Source organism: Cornus florida, unplaced genomic scaffold, assembly GCF_030987335.1.
Source record: "Cornus florida cultivar Cherokee Brave unplaced genomic scaffold, ASM3098733v1 CherokeeBrave_3.0.0_Hap2_Chr06, whole genome shotgun sequence".
NCBI classification, from domain to species: domain Eukaryota; kingdom Viridiplantae; phylum Streptophyta; class Magnoliopsida; order Cornales; family Cornaceae; genus Cornus; species Cornus florida.
The window spans coordinates 54,408,030-54,427,824 of record NW_026775576.1 but is presented as its reverse complement, the minus strand read 5'-3'; the positions used below and the strand labels follow the sequence as shown (position 1 = coordinate 54,427,824).

The following is a 19,795-nucleotide window of genomic DNA, read 5'->3' as shown; positions in this document are numbered from 1 at the left end:
CACAGTGTCCTCAATGTGTAAAGAGAACAAAAGGAAAGAGTATACCAGTGCAACTAAGGCAAAGAATGGCTGGGACGCAAATATCCAAAGTGAGTGGTATAAACTCCCCTAAACTTGGAATTGACTGCGGTCCTGAAAAGATGGCACTTGGATAAAACTCATCAAATAACAAAGGGATAATAACAGTGCACAGTGGACATGCAAGTGTAAATAGAATAAGAAATGAACTAAGGAGAGAGGAAAATGGATGGTCCTGAAAAAAATTTGGGCAGCATTCTCTCTCACTGAAGTCACTGGGAAGTACCTGATAAATGAGCCAATCACAGATAAATGTATCAATATAAAATCCAGACATCTAAAAATATCATGCATAGAAAAAGAGAAATAATGTACAGCACATCACAGTATTAGGGCCAACAGACTGGCTGTAAAAATATTATATCAGTAGCAATGTAATAGTAATGTATCACAGATATATCAAATGAGGAGAGCAAAGAGATAGAGAAATCAGGCAGAGGAGGTAGGGCGAGCAGGGCATGATCCCCGGATATCTCTGGACATGTCACGCAGCGCAGCTAAAACATCTGTACGAAGAGTCGAAATATCTGCTCTCTAAGGGAGACTACTGCATCCTCCAATGCCTAGACACGCTCTCCTAGGCCAGGTGTCAGAACTGGAGCGTCAGGTATGGCTAGCTCATGAAACTGTGGTACATCCTGACCCTATTCTTAGGAATGAATTGGCGACCTAACTAGAGAGTGATGCTGTAACTCCTCTGGAGGCTACTGCTCCAGGTCTATATCTATATGTACTGCAGCCGATGGTGCGTCTACTAGATCATCCACTGCTGCTGCTGCTACTGCCATCTCCACCTCCTCAGCCTCTACAGCCTCCTCTGCTGCTAAAATAGCATCCTTCTCCAAGCTCTTGATAAGAGCATTGTAGCTCTTGTTTCAGTCCTTCTTGTTGTAGTGGCAAGCCCTTGACTCAGAACGCTCTTGTGGATGGAAAGGGTAGCGCTGGTCTTGGAGGATCTGAGTAATAAGATGAGCGAAGGGGAGACACTTAGCCCACTTGAGGTTGGCCTTGCTGATATAATCTATGTACAACTTCATCACAACACTCCAGTAGAGTGCAAGAATAGAGAACCAATGCCCAGTGTAGAAAGCATAAAGGGCTGCCAAAAAATCAGAATGCCTCTGGATCTTATGCCCCGCCATAAACACATTTTGGTATACGACCGAATCGAAAAACCATAGGTCATCAGGCAGATAAGTCCAGGAGGTGAAAGTCTCGCCATCTGCGTAATGGCCAGTCAAAGCAACGGCCATGTCTACATCAGAAGGCCTTTTCAGAATGGGATAGTGAAGATCAGGAGGGCAGATATGGGGGCACTGAGAAGAAGTGGCCAAAGTTTCGACTGTGATGATGCTAGGGTGGCCATTAATAGTAGTCCGCAGCTTATCCTATTTACCCGCGGCTTGTTCGGATGTTCTGAATGATGCAAGAAGTAGTAGGTGAACCGGAGTCCTTAAACTTTGGAAGAGTGTTATGTTGCAAAATAGAGCTCACTTGCTCGGTCAAGACCATTTTCCTTGGTGCTTGGCTTTTGTTCTTCCTCTTTTTGGTGCAAAGATCTTTCAAGAATTTGGCATAAGCCAGAATTTGTTTGATTGCATCTAAAAGTGGAAGATTAATTTTCACTTGCCTAAACACATCAATGATTTCATTAGTCTTGGTCTTTTGTTTGTCAAGAGAAATGGATCCTTTCAAGGCATCCGAAAATGGAGCTTTAGGCTCAAAAGATTTTTTTAAATCTTTCTTTGAAGAATCTTCAACACAAGAATTTTTCAAACTATCACAAGAATTTTTCAAATCATCTTTCAAAACTTTGTTCAAATCATTTTCCATTACTTTTTCAACAAAGGGGTTATGCACATACAATGAAGGAGGAATAGGATGTGAAACAGGACGGATGTCAACTTTTGGTTGCACTGGTTCACTCTCTTCATTGGACATACTCACTTGGTTATCAACAATTCTCCCACTTCTCAAGGTTGTCACCGCATTGACATGTTCGATTATGTGACCTTTCGATGTAGAATGAGTCTCCACAACACATTATTGCTTTGGTGGGGCATTCAAAGGCATTTTCCCCTTCTCTCTAGCATTCAAAGTACTAGCTACTTGCCCGACTTGGGTTTCTAGCTTAGTAATGGATTAGGAATGGAAATGAAGCAATTGAGTGTTCGCCTTTAGAGTGCCTAGATCGGTCAACACTTTCTCCTCAAAAGCGGTACTCCTAGAATTTCCTTGGGAATACGATGATTGGTTAGGGAAATGAGAATTAAAGAATTGATTTCCATGTGATGATTGAAAAGAAGATCTATAACCTTGGGAACCTTGGCTTTGCATCGGTGGTAGAACATATTTGTTTTGAAAACCACCTTAGGGAGGGTTTGAGCCTTCCCCTTGGCTTTTCTAAGAGAAGTTTGGATGGTTCCTCCAACTTAAATTGTAATGAGTGCCATAGGGATTATTCCCTTGGTTGACAATTGTAGCATTAACTTGCTCATAGTTTTCACTTGACAAATGTCCATGGGAACAATTGGAAATAGAATGTAAATCACTTGAATAAGTCATGCAAGATTCATTAAATGCATGATGAGAATGGTTAGGGGAGGAAGGCATTTGATTCGCCGAAGTTTGGTTAATCAAAAATTGATCAAACCTTTGAGATAAGGATTTCATCTCGGCGGCTATATCGTTGGAATTGTCAACTTGATATAAGCCGACGTTCTTCCTTCCACCTAGATTTCTACCATTTTTAGAGGATAAAGATATATGCATTGAATTCTCACTCATACTTTCATACAATTGCCACACATCATTTTTATATTTGTCAAGATAAGAACCACCCATAAATACATCAACCATACCCTTGTGATTATCTGGTAAACTTTCAAAGAAATATTGAACTAGTTGCCACTTAGGTATGTCATGATGTGGGCACTCCCTAAGCAAGTCATTAAACCTTTCCCATGCCTCATGAAACATTTCCCCATCCTCTTGAGAAAATTCACGAATGGAAGTTCTCATGGCATTGCTCTTCGAAATCGGGTAGTACTTCTTCAAGAACTCTTGTTGCATTTCTGCCCAAGAAGTTATCGAAAAAGGCTTAAGATTGTTGAACCAATATTTTGCCTTATCCTAAAGGATAAAAGGAAAAAGTTTGAGTCTTAACACTTCTTCTGGTATGTCCGTGTATTTCACAGTGGTACACACTTCAAGAAACTCATCCAAATACTTATAAGGTTCTTCACTTGGAAGTCCATGATAGTTGGGAAGCATTTGAATGGTTTGTGGTTTAATCTCATAGTGATGTGCTCTAAATGGGGCTAATTGAATGCAAGTGGGTGCATTGTATTCATTAGGCACATAATGGTCTCTTAAAGTAATGGAAGGATTCACAACCGGCGGTGCCACTCGAACACCTTGGTTGCCTTGCATAATTGGAGGTTATGGAGCAAAAATTGGCCGAGGCATTCCCAATGGAATTTGGCCTTGTTGTTGTGGTGGGATGAATGGTCTTGGCATGCCTAATGGTACTTGAATATTTTCATGATGCATGTTTGGGTGGAGGATGCCTTGTTGGTCTATGTGACCAAGGTCCTCCACATGGTTGTCATTCAATTCCTCCATTGGTGAAATGGAGTGATGAGAACTACCTCTTCCCCTAGGATTACGATCAACTGATTCAAGATACAAATTAGGAGGGACAAGAGTAGGATTCAACAACTTATGACTATGCATACACTAGCAAAACAATAATAAGCAATTAACAATCACTTCGCCCCCACAAAAAATCAATCAACAAACATTCTCCACATACATTGGTCTCATACTCCCATGTTTGAACAATATGCAAAGAAAAATAAATTGCCTCCACGTGGGCTCACGATTTATCTATGAAATGAAAAACTTGCCACCACGCGGGCCGACGATTTAACTAGAGATTGAGTTAGAAAGATCTCACAAAGGGTCTTTAAACAACTTCAATTTAACTTTCAAGTTTCAAGCCTTGCTATCCTTTGTAAATTTTTAGATTTTAGCTCCTTTTTGCTTTTGTTTAGCTTCATTTGGCTTCCTTGCTTCTTTTGCTCTTTGCTTAACTCTCTTAGCTCAATGCACCTAGCCAATCAAGAACAAACACAATAAGTAACAAAAATAAAAATAAAGAAAAGACACGATCAAAAGAGTACTAATTTCTATTTGTTTCCAAAGAAATATGGCGTTACCAATTCAATCCCCGACAATGGCTCCAAAAACTTGGTGGTTATCGCGGGCACCAACGTTTAAAGATGCACTAAGATATGTGTAATGAAGATATATTCAATCCTTTGATATGAATGGCTCAAAATCCTTATATAGGAGGCTCAAGTGTCATACCCCATGGTCTGGATTTGTGCACTAGGGTCCTTGCAATGATTGCACCATGAGCCAACTTTTAATAAGCTGGAATTTATTTTATTTTGGACTTGAGGAGGTTCAATCGATCGAACTATGTTGAGATCAATCGAATTGAGGTGAGATCCATCGAATACTGCAGAGATCGATCATCCTTGGCGGTGCCTTTTTGAATAAAGACAAATCTCTGAGATATTTTGGGATATTTTGGAAAAAAAGACAAGAGTGGTAGGTGGGGTGGTATGTGTGGATAAGATCGAATATTTTCGATCGATCGAAGATTAGTTGGATCGATCGAACATGGTGGAATCTTTTGAATAAGGACAAAGGCTTGGATCCATCTTGAAATGTCCAGATCGATGTTACTCTGATCGATCGAAGGAATGTTGAGATCGATTGAACTTGCTGATTTTCTACACTTTGCTTCCACTTTGCTCTTTTCTTCCATTCAGCTTGAGATTGCTTCTTTTAAGCTCTTATTTAGCTGAATTAACTTATTTTTGGGATAAGCACCTGAAAAGGGCAATAACATGAAATTAGTCTAAGACGAAAAAATAAGATAGATAAAGGTCCTAGAATGCCAAAGCTTAAAGGGTTTAGATGCGCACTTTTCAGCGCTCATCAAACATTATAGTCATTACTAGTATATTGCCAAATTTTGATTGGAATTACTTCACTATGTTAAATGATAAATGCTTAATGAAGTTGTCTAAGCCTCCCAACTTTTTGAGATGCCAAAGTGGGAAAGATATGTGATGTGTATGTGTAAAATGATCTTAAATACATGTTTATGTATAAGATTATTTATGATATATCAAGCATGTTGTTTTATAACATTATGTTCATTATATACACTTTGATAGGGGGAGCATTTTTCAAATGCTTCTCCACTTACTTATGAACACATCAATGTTTCTTCATCATTAAAAAGGGGGGAGATTGTTGACCTTACGGATTCCATCCAAGGACAATTTATGTGTTTTGATGATAACAAACCACTAATGGTGTTTAAGGACTAATATTTATGTTGAGTGTTATATAGATTATTCATATTCAAAGAATGACCTCAATGAAGCACTAAAGATCACTCTAAGTATTCCATTACTCAAGATCACATTTATGGAAAACAAATGAGACAAAGACTTGAAGTTACAAAGAAAAATGGCTTGGACTACAATGAGCTAGGTGTTGGAGTTGCTCTGCATAATCAAATGGATTTGATACTAGTTGTTGTGGCAGAAACGCAAATAACAACGCTATTCAAAGAATAAATAAGCAATCATGAAGAAAAAATCACAAATAAAAATCACACACAAAAACACAAGATATACATGGATTAGCCAAATCTTAGGGCTACATCCATGGAGCACACTTAACAAATTCACTATGAAAAAGATGAAGAATTACAAGAAGAATTTTCTCTCAATCTCTCTCAATTGCTCTATCTTGTGTTGGCACAAATTAATTATACAACACGTATGATTTTCACCATTTATTTACACCCTAAAAAACTGATTAGGGTTGTTATTTATAGCCCCATACAATGGAACCCAACTTGTCCCATAAGAATTGACTTTTGTAGAGTGCAATTCCAATAAGAAAAGTAAATCATGTATTCCTAGAAGTGTTGAACCAGTTCAACCTTTTTGAAACTGATTCAACTTGTTGCCCCAAAACTTCTGCAACGTTCTGCCACTCTTGAACTTGTACAAAGAATTAGCTACTGGTTCCCACTGGACAGTGGCTGATCTCAACGTTTCCTTGATTTGGTTATCACTCCGTAGAACTAGTTGTAAAAATCTTGAACCGGTTCAAATGTTACAATAGCCAAAATATTAAAATCATTAGTTTTCCAAAAAACTTCACGTTATCAACACATGATCAGACTCCACCAAAAAACACAACAATCCCCCACTTGGCGGCTGGATCACTTGTAAACACATTCCATCTTTTTCTCATGCTTGTCCTATGCAAGTCGGTGCGCTTTTCTCTGTCTTCAAACTAAAAGACTGACTGAAGTGGCGCACAACTTCAGTTTCTCCATGGTCACTGTCATGGTCAACATGTCAGCTAGATTCTTGGTGCCAAGTATTTTCTCAAGTGTCAACACCCCATCTTCTAATAAAGATCTGATAAAGTGATATCGAAGTCCTATGTGATGACCCTGTGGGCGGGTGTGCCGTGGGCAGGTGCGAGAGACACTGACAGGCTACCACACTGGCAAGCTACGGGTGCACAAGTCCCACATCACCTGGGAGAGGGAAAGGTGAAGTGTTTATATATAAGTGTGTCATCTCCAATTGGTATGAGGCCTTTTGGGGTAAAGTCCAAGAGCAAAACAATGTGGGCTTAGGAGCAAAGCAGATAATATCATACCATGTGGTGGAGTGAGTCGTTACAAATGGAATTAGAGCCTGACCCAGCCGGAAGTGTGCCGACGGGAACGTCGGGCCTCCAAGGGGAGTGGATTGTGATAACCCTGTGGGCGGGTGTGTCGTGGGCGGGTGCGAGAGACATTGTCAGGCTACCATACTGGCGAGCTACGGGTGCACAAGTCCCACATCGCTTGGGTAGAGGAAAGGTGAAGTGCTTATATGTAAGTGTGTCATCTCCAATTGGTATGAGGCCTTTTGGGGTAAAGCCCAAGAGTAAAACTGTGCGGGCTCAGGCCCAAAGTGGACAATATCATACCATGTGATGGAATAGGTCGTTACAAATGGTATCAAAGCCTGACCTAGTCGGAAGTGTGTTGACGGAGACGTCGCACCTCCAAGGGGGGTGAATTGTGATGACCCTGTGGGCGGGTGTGCAGTGGGCGGGTGCGAGAGACACTGACAGGCTACCACACTGGCGATCTACGGGTGCACAAGTACCACATCGCCTGGGAGAGGGAAAGGTGAAGTGCTTATATGTAAGTATGTCATCTCTAATTGGTATGAGGCCTTTTGGGGTAAAGCCCAAGAGCAAAACCGTGCGGGCTCAGGCCCAGAGCGGACAATATCATACCATATGGTGGAGTGGGTTGTACAAATGGTATCAGAGTCTGACCCGACCGGAAGTGTACTGATGGGGACGTCGGGCCTCTAAGGGGGGTGGATTGTGATAACCCCGTGGGTGGGTGTGTCATAGGCTGGTGTGAGAGACATTGTCAGGCTACCACAATGGCGAGCTACAGGTGCATAAGTCCCACATCGCCTGGGTAGAGGAAAGGTGAAGTGCTTATATGTAAGTGTGTCATCTCCAATTGGTATGAGGCCTTTTGGGGTAAGGCCCAAGAGCAAAATTGTCCCAAAGCGAACAATATCATACCATGTGGTGGAGTGGTTCGTTACATCCTATATGTTTGGTCCTTGAATGAAATACTAAATTCTTTGCCAGATGCATCACACTCTGACTATCACTGTGCAAAACATTCTTCACCTGTTCGAATCCTAACTCTGTCAATAAACTTTGTAACCAAATCATCTCCTTGCTGGCCTCTGTCATTGCCACATACTTAGCCTCTATAGTAGATAACACTACAATCCTCTATAATTGTGAAACCCAACTAATAGCAATTGTACCCATTATGAACACATACCTGGTAGTACTTCTTCTATGGTCCACCTTACCAACAAAGTCTGAATCTACATAACCATGTAGCTTTACCTCACCCCTTCTGAAACATAGGCATCTGTCTGTGGTACCCCGTAGATATCTCAAGATCCATTTCATTACTTTATGAACCGGCTTACTGCTCCTACTGCACATGCAATGTCAGGTTTTGTGCACTCCATGGCATACATCAAACTTCCAATGGCTGAGGCATATGGAATTTTAGCCATGAAGTTTTTCTCATCATCTGTTTTCGGACACTGATCTTGAAATAATCGGAAGTGATTAGCTAAGGGAGTACTTATCGCCTTAGCATTATTCATATTAAACCTTTTTAGAACCCGTTCAACGTACTCAGCTTGAGACAATTACAAAGTACCTTTTTGTTTGTCTCTGTTAATCTTTATCCCAAGAATCTGCTTCGCTGCACCAAAATCCTTCATCTTGAATTCACTAGACAACAGCTTCTTTAATTTGCTGATTTCTTCAAAATCAGAACCTGCCACTAACATGTTATTAACATAAAGTAGAAGGATAATGAAACTTGACTTAAACCTCTTGAAGTAGCAACAATGGTTAGTGTTGCACTTGTTGTAGCCATGTCGCTTCATAAAACCATCAAACTTTTTATACCACTGTCTCGAGGCTTGCTTCAAACCATACAAGCTTTGTTCAACTTGCACAATAGGTTCTCTTTCCCTTTGACTGAGAAACCTTCCAGTTGTTGTATATAAATCTCCTCCTCTAGGTCATCATGGAGGAAAGCAGTTTTGACATCTAACTACTCAAAGTGCAACCCCTCTGCTGCAACTATGCTAAGAACTGAGCGAATGGTACTCAGTTTCACAACTAAGGAAAAAATGTGTGTGTATTCAATGCCTTACTTTTACTGAAAGCCTTTGACCACCATTCTCGCCTTGTATCTCTTGGAACCATCATGTTCTTCTTTCACCCTATACACCTATTTGTTGTGAAGAGCTTTCTTCCGCATCGGCAACTTGGTTATTTCCCATGTTTTGTTGGAGCTAAGGGACTTCATCTCATCTTCCATTGCAAGCTCCCACTTGCTAGCATCTTCAACTTAACATGTTTTATCATAACATTCCAGCTCACCATCATCTGTGAGCAACATATAATCTAAATATTTTCGATTCGGTACATGAGGTCACGTAGACCTTTTGGGTGCTGGCTTAAGAGTTGGAATCCGTGGTGAACTATGCTATATGAGTTCCGGCCAAGAACCCTCATCTGTCTGTTCTACGTCAATACTCTCTGGATCATCATCCAACTCAACAAACTTAGGCTTACTCTGTACATGACTAGTTAACTATGCTGCATCTTTATCCTTGTACATCACTTTCTTGTTGAAAATCACAACTCTACTTCTGATGATTTTCTTATTCTGATTATCCCAGAGTCGATAACCAAACTTTCCTTCACCATACTGTGATACCCCTCGGATCCGAGACACGGGTTGATCAGGCCCAGGCCCAAACCCGAGGGAATATCAAACAATTAAAGTGTTTTAAAGCGAACACAGATGACAAAATGAAACAAAAGTGATGGAATAAAACTGAAAGTAACATTAATTATAAAATCCTCCATGTATAACTGAAAATTGAAAATCCAATCCTCCAAAACTTCAAGGTTACAACTTGGGAATCCACTGATGGACCCCTAACCAAAAGTTCAACTGAAACTGAAAACTAAAAATAGATAATGCTAGAAATATCGAGAGAAGTCCTACGTAATCAGATGAAGGTGAGACCGTCCTCGACAAGCACGATCAAGCTCTAAGGCTGGAACCGTCCTGTACCTGAAAAGAATAATAAAGGAGTGGGTCAGACCCACGAGCAAGTTCTAATCTAACTGCAATCCATACAGTGACCCGATACGCAAATACACCGTAGACACCTCACAGTATCTATCTAGTCCATACGTATAAATATATCCACACTAAGGGACATTCACTAGTCTATAATAGGGGTCTCAACCTGAATAGACGGCAACATGCGAATACGTACCCAAAGGTGGGCATGAGTACCTAGACCTAATAGGGTACACCTCAACCTATTATAACCAGCTACGCATCCACTGCATATACGCACCCTAACCAACGAGTCTGAGACTCAAGCTCAACTCGTGGTACCATAACCATATATATAAAGTCCGTCCAAATCCAGGGTATGCAGTTTAACTATTTATTAAACTGTCATACAATAAACCAACTAGTTAGTCATTCAACTTATTCAGTTGATATGACTTAACTACCATCCGTTAATCCAGGAAGTCATCTAACTTGTTTACAGCTGATCTGACTTAGTCACAATTAGGATTCGATATCTTTCAATCCATTCCATTAATCCATTACGTTAGGTTTATGCGTTTTGAGCTAAACCGTCCCTAGTATGTCACCGTCCCATACCGGTACATACCATCCTCCATATCCATGTAAATTACAACATATATAACAGTTCAATAATTTACAGACCAAAAACTACCATCCAAACAATTGCAGAAAAATATTTAAAGCTTCAGCAATTTAAATCCAAGCATTTAACCATATAGTTGCAGGAGACGATTTAACAAATCAACAACTAACATCCAGAGCATGCATAGACCAAATTTAATATGTCAGGGACTCCATCATGCATGTGAATAGGTTAAATAATCCTATTATTAACCAATAAATTGCTAAAACAATTCAGAAGATTGTTTAAATATTTTAGCAGTTTAAATCCAAGCATTAACCATATAGTTGCAGTAACAAGTTAATAATTCAGCAACTAGCCTCCTAAGCATGCATAGATCAAAATTAATAATTAAATGACCTTATCATGCACTTGAATGCATTCTAAAACAAGTTTTATAAACACATTATATTCCATCAAATTGCTGAATTTTAATTCAACAATTAATTCAACTTCCATTTGTTAAGTGCCTTAATTTTTACACTGTTTGTCCCGACAACTTAGAATTAAACTTTACTCAATTTAGGGTCTTAATAACCCTCAAAATTCATTCCTTGATCCCTCTGTAAAGTTCCAAATTCATTCAAACAGTCTCCATGCTCCAACAGTGAACATAGTATGTAGAAAATTAAAAAAAATCGTAAAATAAATCAAAAATAACAAGGGAGCCTGCTCCAGAATTTGGAGCAGGCTCTTTTCCAGCCTAGAGCCGGCTCTAGGACTCCCTAGAGCCGGCTCCACTTTGTTGTGGGAGCTGGCTCCCACTTCTATGGAGCCGGCTCTCACCTCCTTTGAGAGCCTTCGTCCTCGGTGCGTCGTTTCAGCTCTTGTGCTCCTTCTCCGGCTTATTCCTAACCCTCTGTTAGTTTTTAAAACCAAACTTAGGTGTCATATTAATACCCAGTAGCATCCCAATGGCTTGATAACAACAATTAAAAACAATTACAGAGACTAAATTTGCTACCGAACTAACCTGCGTTAGGAACAAAACTGAAATTGTAATTTTATTCCAACCTCTCTGTTTCTCTTCACAAACTGATCTTAGGAGTCTTATAACATCCCATTAACGTCCCTAGGGTTTTTTTACAGAAGATAGAGGCAAGAATCATAACCAAAACTCAACAGATTTTTAATATGCTTTAATGAACAGAACAGGAAGCAACAATACACGAACTATAAACAGATTTGGATTCAATGCAAACAAATCATCAACAAGCATACATTGAACACATAAGTTTCATTTACTAATTAGTTAATCCCTAGAGACTATCTAGGTGCACAGAACACGAGCCAAAGGGAAGGAGAAAGAGAAGAACTTGCCTGTGATTTCAATTATGAAATCCCTGTGTCGTCTCTAAGTTTTCTTGCAATTCTGAACGCCGCCAAGCTTCCTATAACTCTGTCTCTAATCCTTACTCAACCTCTTTGGTCCTCTCTGTACAAATCCTCTTAAGCCTCACTCTGTTTTCCCATAACTGCTCTCTGTATCTCACGGTCTCTGTTGTTTTTACAGAAATTACGTTTAATCATTCTCAAACCCTAAACCACCATGACACACATACTTATAGGCTTAGTGATTAAACCCTAATCCATGTAACCTTAAAGCCAGAGCCCATCTCGGCCCATAAACCGACCTAAGATAAATACCTACGTCGGCCACCTATGTAATTGCAACCCTAAATTTAACTGTGACTTAAAACAGAATTAAATGAAAAATAATAATAATTAAATAATTAAATCCACTTAACTAATTAATTCCAATTAAATAACCCAATTAAATAATTAAAAACACTTAAACAATAAAATGCCAATTAAAGAATAAAAGATAACTTAATTCAATTTAAAACACATGACACATAGGTAAACAATTACATCAAAACAATAAATAAAAATAATTAATCCAAATAATCATGCAAAAATACAATAAAAATAACAAATAAATGCCAAGACTATCCTTTTAAAATTAGGGATATTACATTCTTCCCCCCTAACAAAAGGAATTCCGTCCTCGGAATTCGCCCTTACCTTCTTCCAATATTTCAGGAAACTGCGAGCGAATGACATCCTCCCGTTCCCAAGTGGACTCGGCCTCATTGTGATGGCTCCACTGCACACAAAGGTCCTTTAGCACTTCATGGGAGTATGAATTAAATGTTTGTGGAAGAAGTTTTAATTGCATTGTTGTGAAGGCATAGTGTTTGTCATTCTTTGTGTTTCTTTGTGTTTTGCATTGTGCATGCATGGGCGTCGTTCATTGAGACCAACTTTTATCCCTCTTGATTTACATCTTGAATCTATCGTTAGAAATCCTTGGGGAAGAGGAAGTTTAAATAGAGCCAATCTATCAATGGATGACCATAATGACAATCATGTTGAGGACCTTGGTCACATAGACCAACAAGGTATCCTTCATCCCAATGTGCACAATGAGAACATACAAGTACCATTAGGCATGCCTAGGCCATTCATTCACCAACCACCACAACAACAAGGCCAAGTTCCATATGGAATGCCAAGGCCAATGTATGCTCCACATCCTCCCATCAACAATCAAGGAATTCAAAATCAAGGTGTTTATGTTGCACCTCAAGTAGCTAATCCACCTCTTGCTTTAAGAGACCATTATGTGCCTAATGAGTATAATGCACCTACATGCATCCAATTGCCTCCATTAAGAGCACATCATTATGAAATTAAGCTACAAACCATTCAAATGCTTCCTAACTATCATGGACTTCCAAGTGAAGAACCTTACAAGCATTTGGATGAGTTTCTTGAAGTATGTTCCACCGTAAAATATACGGACATGCCGGAAGAGGTTTTAAGACTCAAACTTTTTCCATTCACCTTAAAAGACAAGGCAAAGTATTGGTTTAACAATCTTAGGCCTTTTTCAATCACTTCTTGGGCAGAAATGCAACAAGAATTCTTGAAGAAGTACTATCCAGTTTCTAAGACCAATGCTATGAGAACCTCAATTCGAGAATTTTCACATGGGGATGGAGAAACGTTTCATGAGGCATGGGAATGCTTCAATGAATTGCTTAGGAAGTGTCCACATCATGACATGCCCAAATGGCAATTAGTTCAATACTTCTTTGAGAGCTTATCGGACAACTATAAGGGTATGGTTGATGCTTCCATGGGTGGCTCATACATTGATAGGCATGAGGATCACGTGTGGCGTCTCTATGAGAGCATGAGTGATAATTTTTTGCATTGAACACTATTATCCAAGAATGGTAGAAATTCACAAGGTAGGAAGCGTATTGGCTTACATCAAGTCGACCATTCAAATAAAATAGCCGCCGAAATGAAGTCTTTATCTCAAAGGTTTGATCAATTTTTGATTAACCAAAACTCGGCGAACCAAGTATCTTCCTTCCCTAACCATTCTCATCGTGCATCAAATGAAACATTTATCACTTGTTCTAGTGTTCTTCATTCTACTTCTCATTGTTCTCACAGACAAGTGCAAAGTGAACCTAATGAACAAGTCAATACAACTTTTGTGAACCAAGGGAACAATCCTTATAGGACTCACTATAATCCAAGTTGGAGGAATCATCCGAATTTCTCTTGGAAAAACTAAGGAGAGGGCTCAAACCCTTCTCAAGGCGGTTTTCAAGGGAAGTACATTCCACCTCCACTTCAAAACCAAGGATCCCAAGGTTATAGACCCTATCAATCACAAGGGAATCAATTTGCTAATTCTCATTTTCCCAACCAATCTTATTCCCAAGGTAATACTAGAAGTCCCGCCTTTGAAGAAAAGGTTTTGAATGCTTTAGGCACTTTAGAGGCTAATACTCAATTGCTTCATTCTCACTCTCAATTTATTGCGAAACTAGATTCCCAAGTAGGACAAATAGCAAGCACTCTTAATGCGAGAGAGAAGGGAAAGATGCCTATAAATGCCCCACCTAAGGAACAATGTGTTGTGGAAACCCATTCCTTATCAGAAGGTCACACCATTGAACATGTTAATGCGGTGACTACCTTGCGGAGTGGTAGGATTATGGACAATCAAGTTGAAATGTCCAATGAAGAGAGTAAACCGGTGCAACCTCAAGTTGTCACCCATCCCATTTCACATCCCATTCGTCCTTCATTGCATATACATGACCTTGTAAATGAGAAAGTTTTGAAAGATGTGTTTGAAAAAGAAGTTTTGAAAAATGATGTAGAAAAGGTTTTGTTGAAAAATGATTTGAAAACTTCTTGTGTTGAAGAAAGTTCAAAAGAAAATTTTAAAAAAGTGTTTGAACCAAAGGTTCCATTTCCGAATGCCTTAAAAGGATCCATTTCAAAAGACAAGCAAAAGGCAAAAACCAATAAAATCATGGAAATGTTTAGGCAAGTGAAAGTTAATCTTCCACTATTGGATACAATCAAGCAAATTCCGGCTTATGCCAAATTCTTGAAAGACTTGTGTACCCAAAAGCGGAAGAACAAGAGCCAAGCACCAAGAAAAGTGGTTTTGACCGAGCAAGTAAGCTCAATTTTGCAACATAACACTCTTCCAAAGTTTAAGGACCCTGGTTCACCCACCACATCATGCATTATTGGTGATCATATCATTAATCGGGCGCTTCTTGACTTAGGAGCAAGTGTTAACCTTCTTCCATACTCGGTTTATGTCAAATTGGGCCTAGGTGAATTGAAACCGACGTCGGTAGTTTTGCAACTTGCCGACCGATCCATTAAGAAGCCTAGGGGTATAATTGAAGATGTTTTGATAAAGATTGATAAATTCTTCTTCCCGGTTGATTTCGTTGTCATAGACACGGAACCGGTTCCCAATCCTAAGAGCCAAATTCCCGTTATCCTTGGCAGTCCTTTCTTGGCAACCGCTAATGCCAACATCAATTGTAGGACGGGGATAATGAAGATCTCATTTAGCCATATGAAGGTGAAGTTGAATATCTTTAATGCCACACCTAATTCATTTGATAAATATGAAGGAGAGGTTAATGTTGTAGATGAATGTCATGATCTTCAATGTCAAGGAAATGAGCTTTTGTGTAAAACCAAAACTTCCAAAGGATCATCTTCAACCTTGCATTCTAAAAATCTTGTTTCAAATTCTTGCTTTGAAAAGGTATGGAAGCCTAAGGTTGTAATTGCATAGACAAGGGACTAAAGATTTCTTTTGAGCTTAATCCAATAAGTTCTTCAAAGAACCATTTGTTGGGTGGAGCTCAAAGCATCTATCACCCCAATAAGGAGGGGATGCATTATAAGATCTTTGATCCGGGCTAAAAGAGCCCAATGTCTTGCAAGAGACGTTAAAGACTAGCAAAAGCATTTGTAGGGTGTCAAAACCCTATTCCTCCCCCATTTCTATCTTTCATTTCATTTCTTGCGAAGTCTAGATACTTGTTTTTGGTTCATATGCATTTCAAGGAACTTTGGTGAGCATTATATAAGCTTTCATGTCATTATTGAGCATTCTGCACAGTTCGATCGATCTCAAACTTGAGTTCAATCGATTGAACTCCATTCAGCATCCAACACTTAGAAAAAATTTTGACCTGCAGAAACCTGCATCCAAATCACCTCTCTGTCTCATCGTTCGAACTAACTCTTAGATCAATCAAAAGATCTTCGATCGATCCAACTTCCAAGTTCGATCGATCTCATGACTCCACACTTAGAAAAATTTTGAGCCTGCATCAACCTGCATATTTCAGCTCTCTGTCTGATCGTTCGAAACAATCTAAGATCTATCAGAAAGTTCTTCGATCGATCCAACTTCCTAGTTCGATCGATCTCATGTTCCAACACTTAGACAATTTTCTGAGCCAAAAACCTACATATTTTTGCTCTCTATCTGATCAATCGAACTCTTGTTTCGATCGATCTCAGTCTTCATTCCATTATTTTGACTTTGTTTTGACTTTTCAAATTTTCAAAAATCCAAAAATATTTTCACTTTTATTTTATTTTATTTTCATTTTCTTTTATTTTATTTTTCAAAATGTTTTCAAAAATTCAAAAATATTCTATTTTAATTAATTTTTAATTATTAATGTTTATTCAATTAAATTTATTCAAAAAAAAAAAAAAAAAAAAAAACGAAAAATATTTTATTTTATTTTCCAATTTTTAATTTTAATCCCAATTTTTAATTTTCATTTTGCAATTTTCAAAAAAAAATTCAAAAATCAAAAAATACTTTGAAGAGAGTTCATCAAAGTTCGATCGATCACAGTTGAGTTCGATCGATCGAACTCTGTCGGGAATGTTTTTAAAATAGAACCGAGGGTTTGAAAGATTAATTATAAAGATCGATCTAACTCACCCTCATTCTCAAGCCTTAACCCCTCTTCGTCGCTGTCACTGTCCAATCACTTCACCATCTCCGGCGAAGCTTTCCGGCGAGTTTCCAAGCTTCGCATCTCTCTCTCATCTCGGATTCCATCTTTACCTCTTCGCATCCACTTCTCTCCTTCGGTTGAGGTAAGACCCAAGCATCTCATATCCATTTAAGCTTCAATCTCATCCATACATGCTCTATGTGTTGAATCCAAGCCATTTTTATAATGAATCCGCCATTGATGAGCCTTCGAAGCATTGTATATATATGTGTATATACGTGTATATGTTTTGTAGATATTTTGAGATTTGATTTGATTTGTTGAAGTTTGGGCCTCGATTTGTGATGAATATTTGTTGATTTGATGTGTTGTTGGGCTCACGAACACGTTCGTGTGGGCCCCATACTGCCAAAGTCACAGATCTGTGACCTTTGAGTTTTTAACGTCGCACAGTTCGATCGATCGAACTAGTATCTCCGATCGATCTTGAAAGATCGATCGAACTCATGTCTCCGATCGATCGAAGTAGTGAGATCGATCTCACTTACTTTCGATCGATCCAACTTTTGTGATCGATCTCACTTCTTTTTATGATCGATCGAACTTCACAGATCTCATACACACACTTCATTCATCATATCTTATGTCCATGCTATCATATCTATGCCCAATGCCTGTGATATTCCACATTGGATGCATCTCATACTTGCATTGTTTAACATGTTTGATATTCTACCACTTGCATGGATTTATGTCATATTTGTTTTGTCTATTTTATTTGACATACATGATTCTATTTCGTGCTTTTAAATTTCTTATTCTGGCACTAACTCCCATTACAAGTTTTTCTTTTTCTTTTTGCAGGCCATGGTAAAGAGGAAGACCATTGCCAACAGGCAACACGGGCCCACCTAACATACTAGGCCACTAACAGAGGAGCCAGCAGAGCCCTCTTATGCATAGCTGGAGCCAGCACAGGCTACCCTACTTCAATCACCATCTCATGAGCCCGAAGGTGACCACATACCATCCACTTCTGCGGCTCATCCTGCTTTCACTCCATCACCATCTCCACCACATCATGGAGCTGAGCATTCACATATCCCAGCTCAACTTGCTCAACCAGCTCATCTGGAGCATGATAGGCCCACGCCTCGATATGAGCGTATGACACTCGATCATGAGTCAGAGTTCGACACGACCTTCTTCTCTTGATCGGTGTTGACCTAATCTGCTTACCATGATATTATTCAGAGGGGCCTAGCCGCTATTCTTGCCCCCGTCACAGAGTCGGTTTACCCACGGCTGGTTCGGTTGTTATACCAGAACCTCCGACCATCGCCGCGTACCACAGTAGAGATGGTCACTTCTATCGATGGCCATCCGATCACCATTACAGTGGACACTTTAGGCCGCTCTTGTCGTTGTCCACACAAATGTCCTCCAGAGCTTTAGGACACATATCCGAAGCTATTCAGGCCTTCATATGCCAACATGACAATTTTCCTCACAGGTCACCATGCTAGTGGCGAGACCTTCGCCACCTGGACATTCCTTCCTGACGACCTTTGGTTTATCGATTCCGTTCTCTATCGGAACATATACATGGCGGGGCATAAGATTTAGAAGAGGGCGATTATCTGACAGCCCTTTACTCCTTCTAGAGCATGATGTGGAAGTTGTATGACGAGTACATCAGCAAGGAGACGCCCGGACGGGCTAAGTCTCTTCCTTTCAGCCACCTCATCACCCAGATCCTCATCGATCAGCGCTACCCCATCCATCCTCGAGAGCACCCCGACACAGGTTCCTATCACTTCCTCAGGAAGGACTGGAACAAGACCTACCACTCCATTATTACCAGGCTGCAGGACCACGCGGTACTGGCTACAGCAGAGTTAGAGCTAGAGGAGGCATAGGCACAAGCCCAGGCAGAGGCACCAGCACCGGCAAAGGTAGCAGCAGTACATCTCGCAGCGAACGATGCACCAGTAGATCCGGCTGCCGAGCATTTAGATATAGACTTAGAGCGTCCTGCAGACGACGTAAAGTAGGACTCTCCAGCCAGGTCGCCCATTCATGAGCAGGAGCAGACTCAAGAGCTTTCCTCTGATTCATCTATGCCTGAGACTCCAGATATGACCCCCGGCTTTGGAGTACGTCTGCAGACGCTTGAGGATACTGTTGTTGCCATCCGAGCTGAACTCACAACTCACAGAGCTGATTTTGCTGCCTCCCGCACGGATGTCACGACTGTGTTCAGAGATTTATCCAGAGACATCCGCGGCGCTAGACCTGCCCGTCCTACCTTATCCTCCTGAGCTCCCAGTCCTTTCTATCTTATGATCCCTCTCTCCTTTTGATACTTTACTATTGTCACTGTACATTATTATTTTTACAGTCAGTCTGTTAGCTTTAATATTTTTGTTGTACCTGCACTTTCTTTATTTTATATATCTGTTTTTGTTATGGATGTCATATGATTGTATTCTCATATCTGTATGTTTGACTCCATCAGGTGCATCATAGTGACTTCAATGAGAGAGTACTACCCAGTTTCCAGGACCACCCTTATACCTCTCTCATTTCTTTATCTATTTATCCCATTTACATTTGCATGACCACTGTGCACTGATTATCCCATTTTGTTATCTGATGAGTTTATCCAAGTGCCAATTTTCAGGACCACAGTTCATCCCAAGTTTGGGGGGGCCATGCCACCCACTTCGGATACTTCAGTCTCGATCATTCTTGCTTAGTTACACTGGTATACTCTTTCTTTTGTTCTCTTGCACATTGAGGACATTGTGCCATTTAAGTTTGGGGGGACTGGTGTTTTACAGTGTTAGTTTTAAATTCAAATTTTGAGCATGACTTGTGTATTTGAGGGATATTTCTATAATTGGTCCATATCTAGCTATGATTCTGATCTTTTGAGGACCA

The 19,795-nt window shown here is 39.9% G+C and overlaps 2 pseudogenes; one reads left to right on the top strand and one right to left on the bottom strand.

Annotated features, from left to right (window-relative positions):
• The first annotated feature begins 2,995 nt into the window (after positions 1-2,995).
• LOC132315296 (small nucleolar RNA R71) lies at positions 2,996-3,093 on the top strand (annotated as a pseudogene).
• Positions 3,094-13,502: 10,409 nt separating this feature from the next.
• LOC132315325 (small nucleolar RNA R71) lies at positions 13,503-13,601 on the bottom strand (annotated as a pseudogene).
• Positions 13,602-19,795: the final 6,194 nt, after the last annotated feature.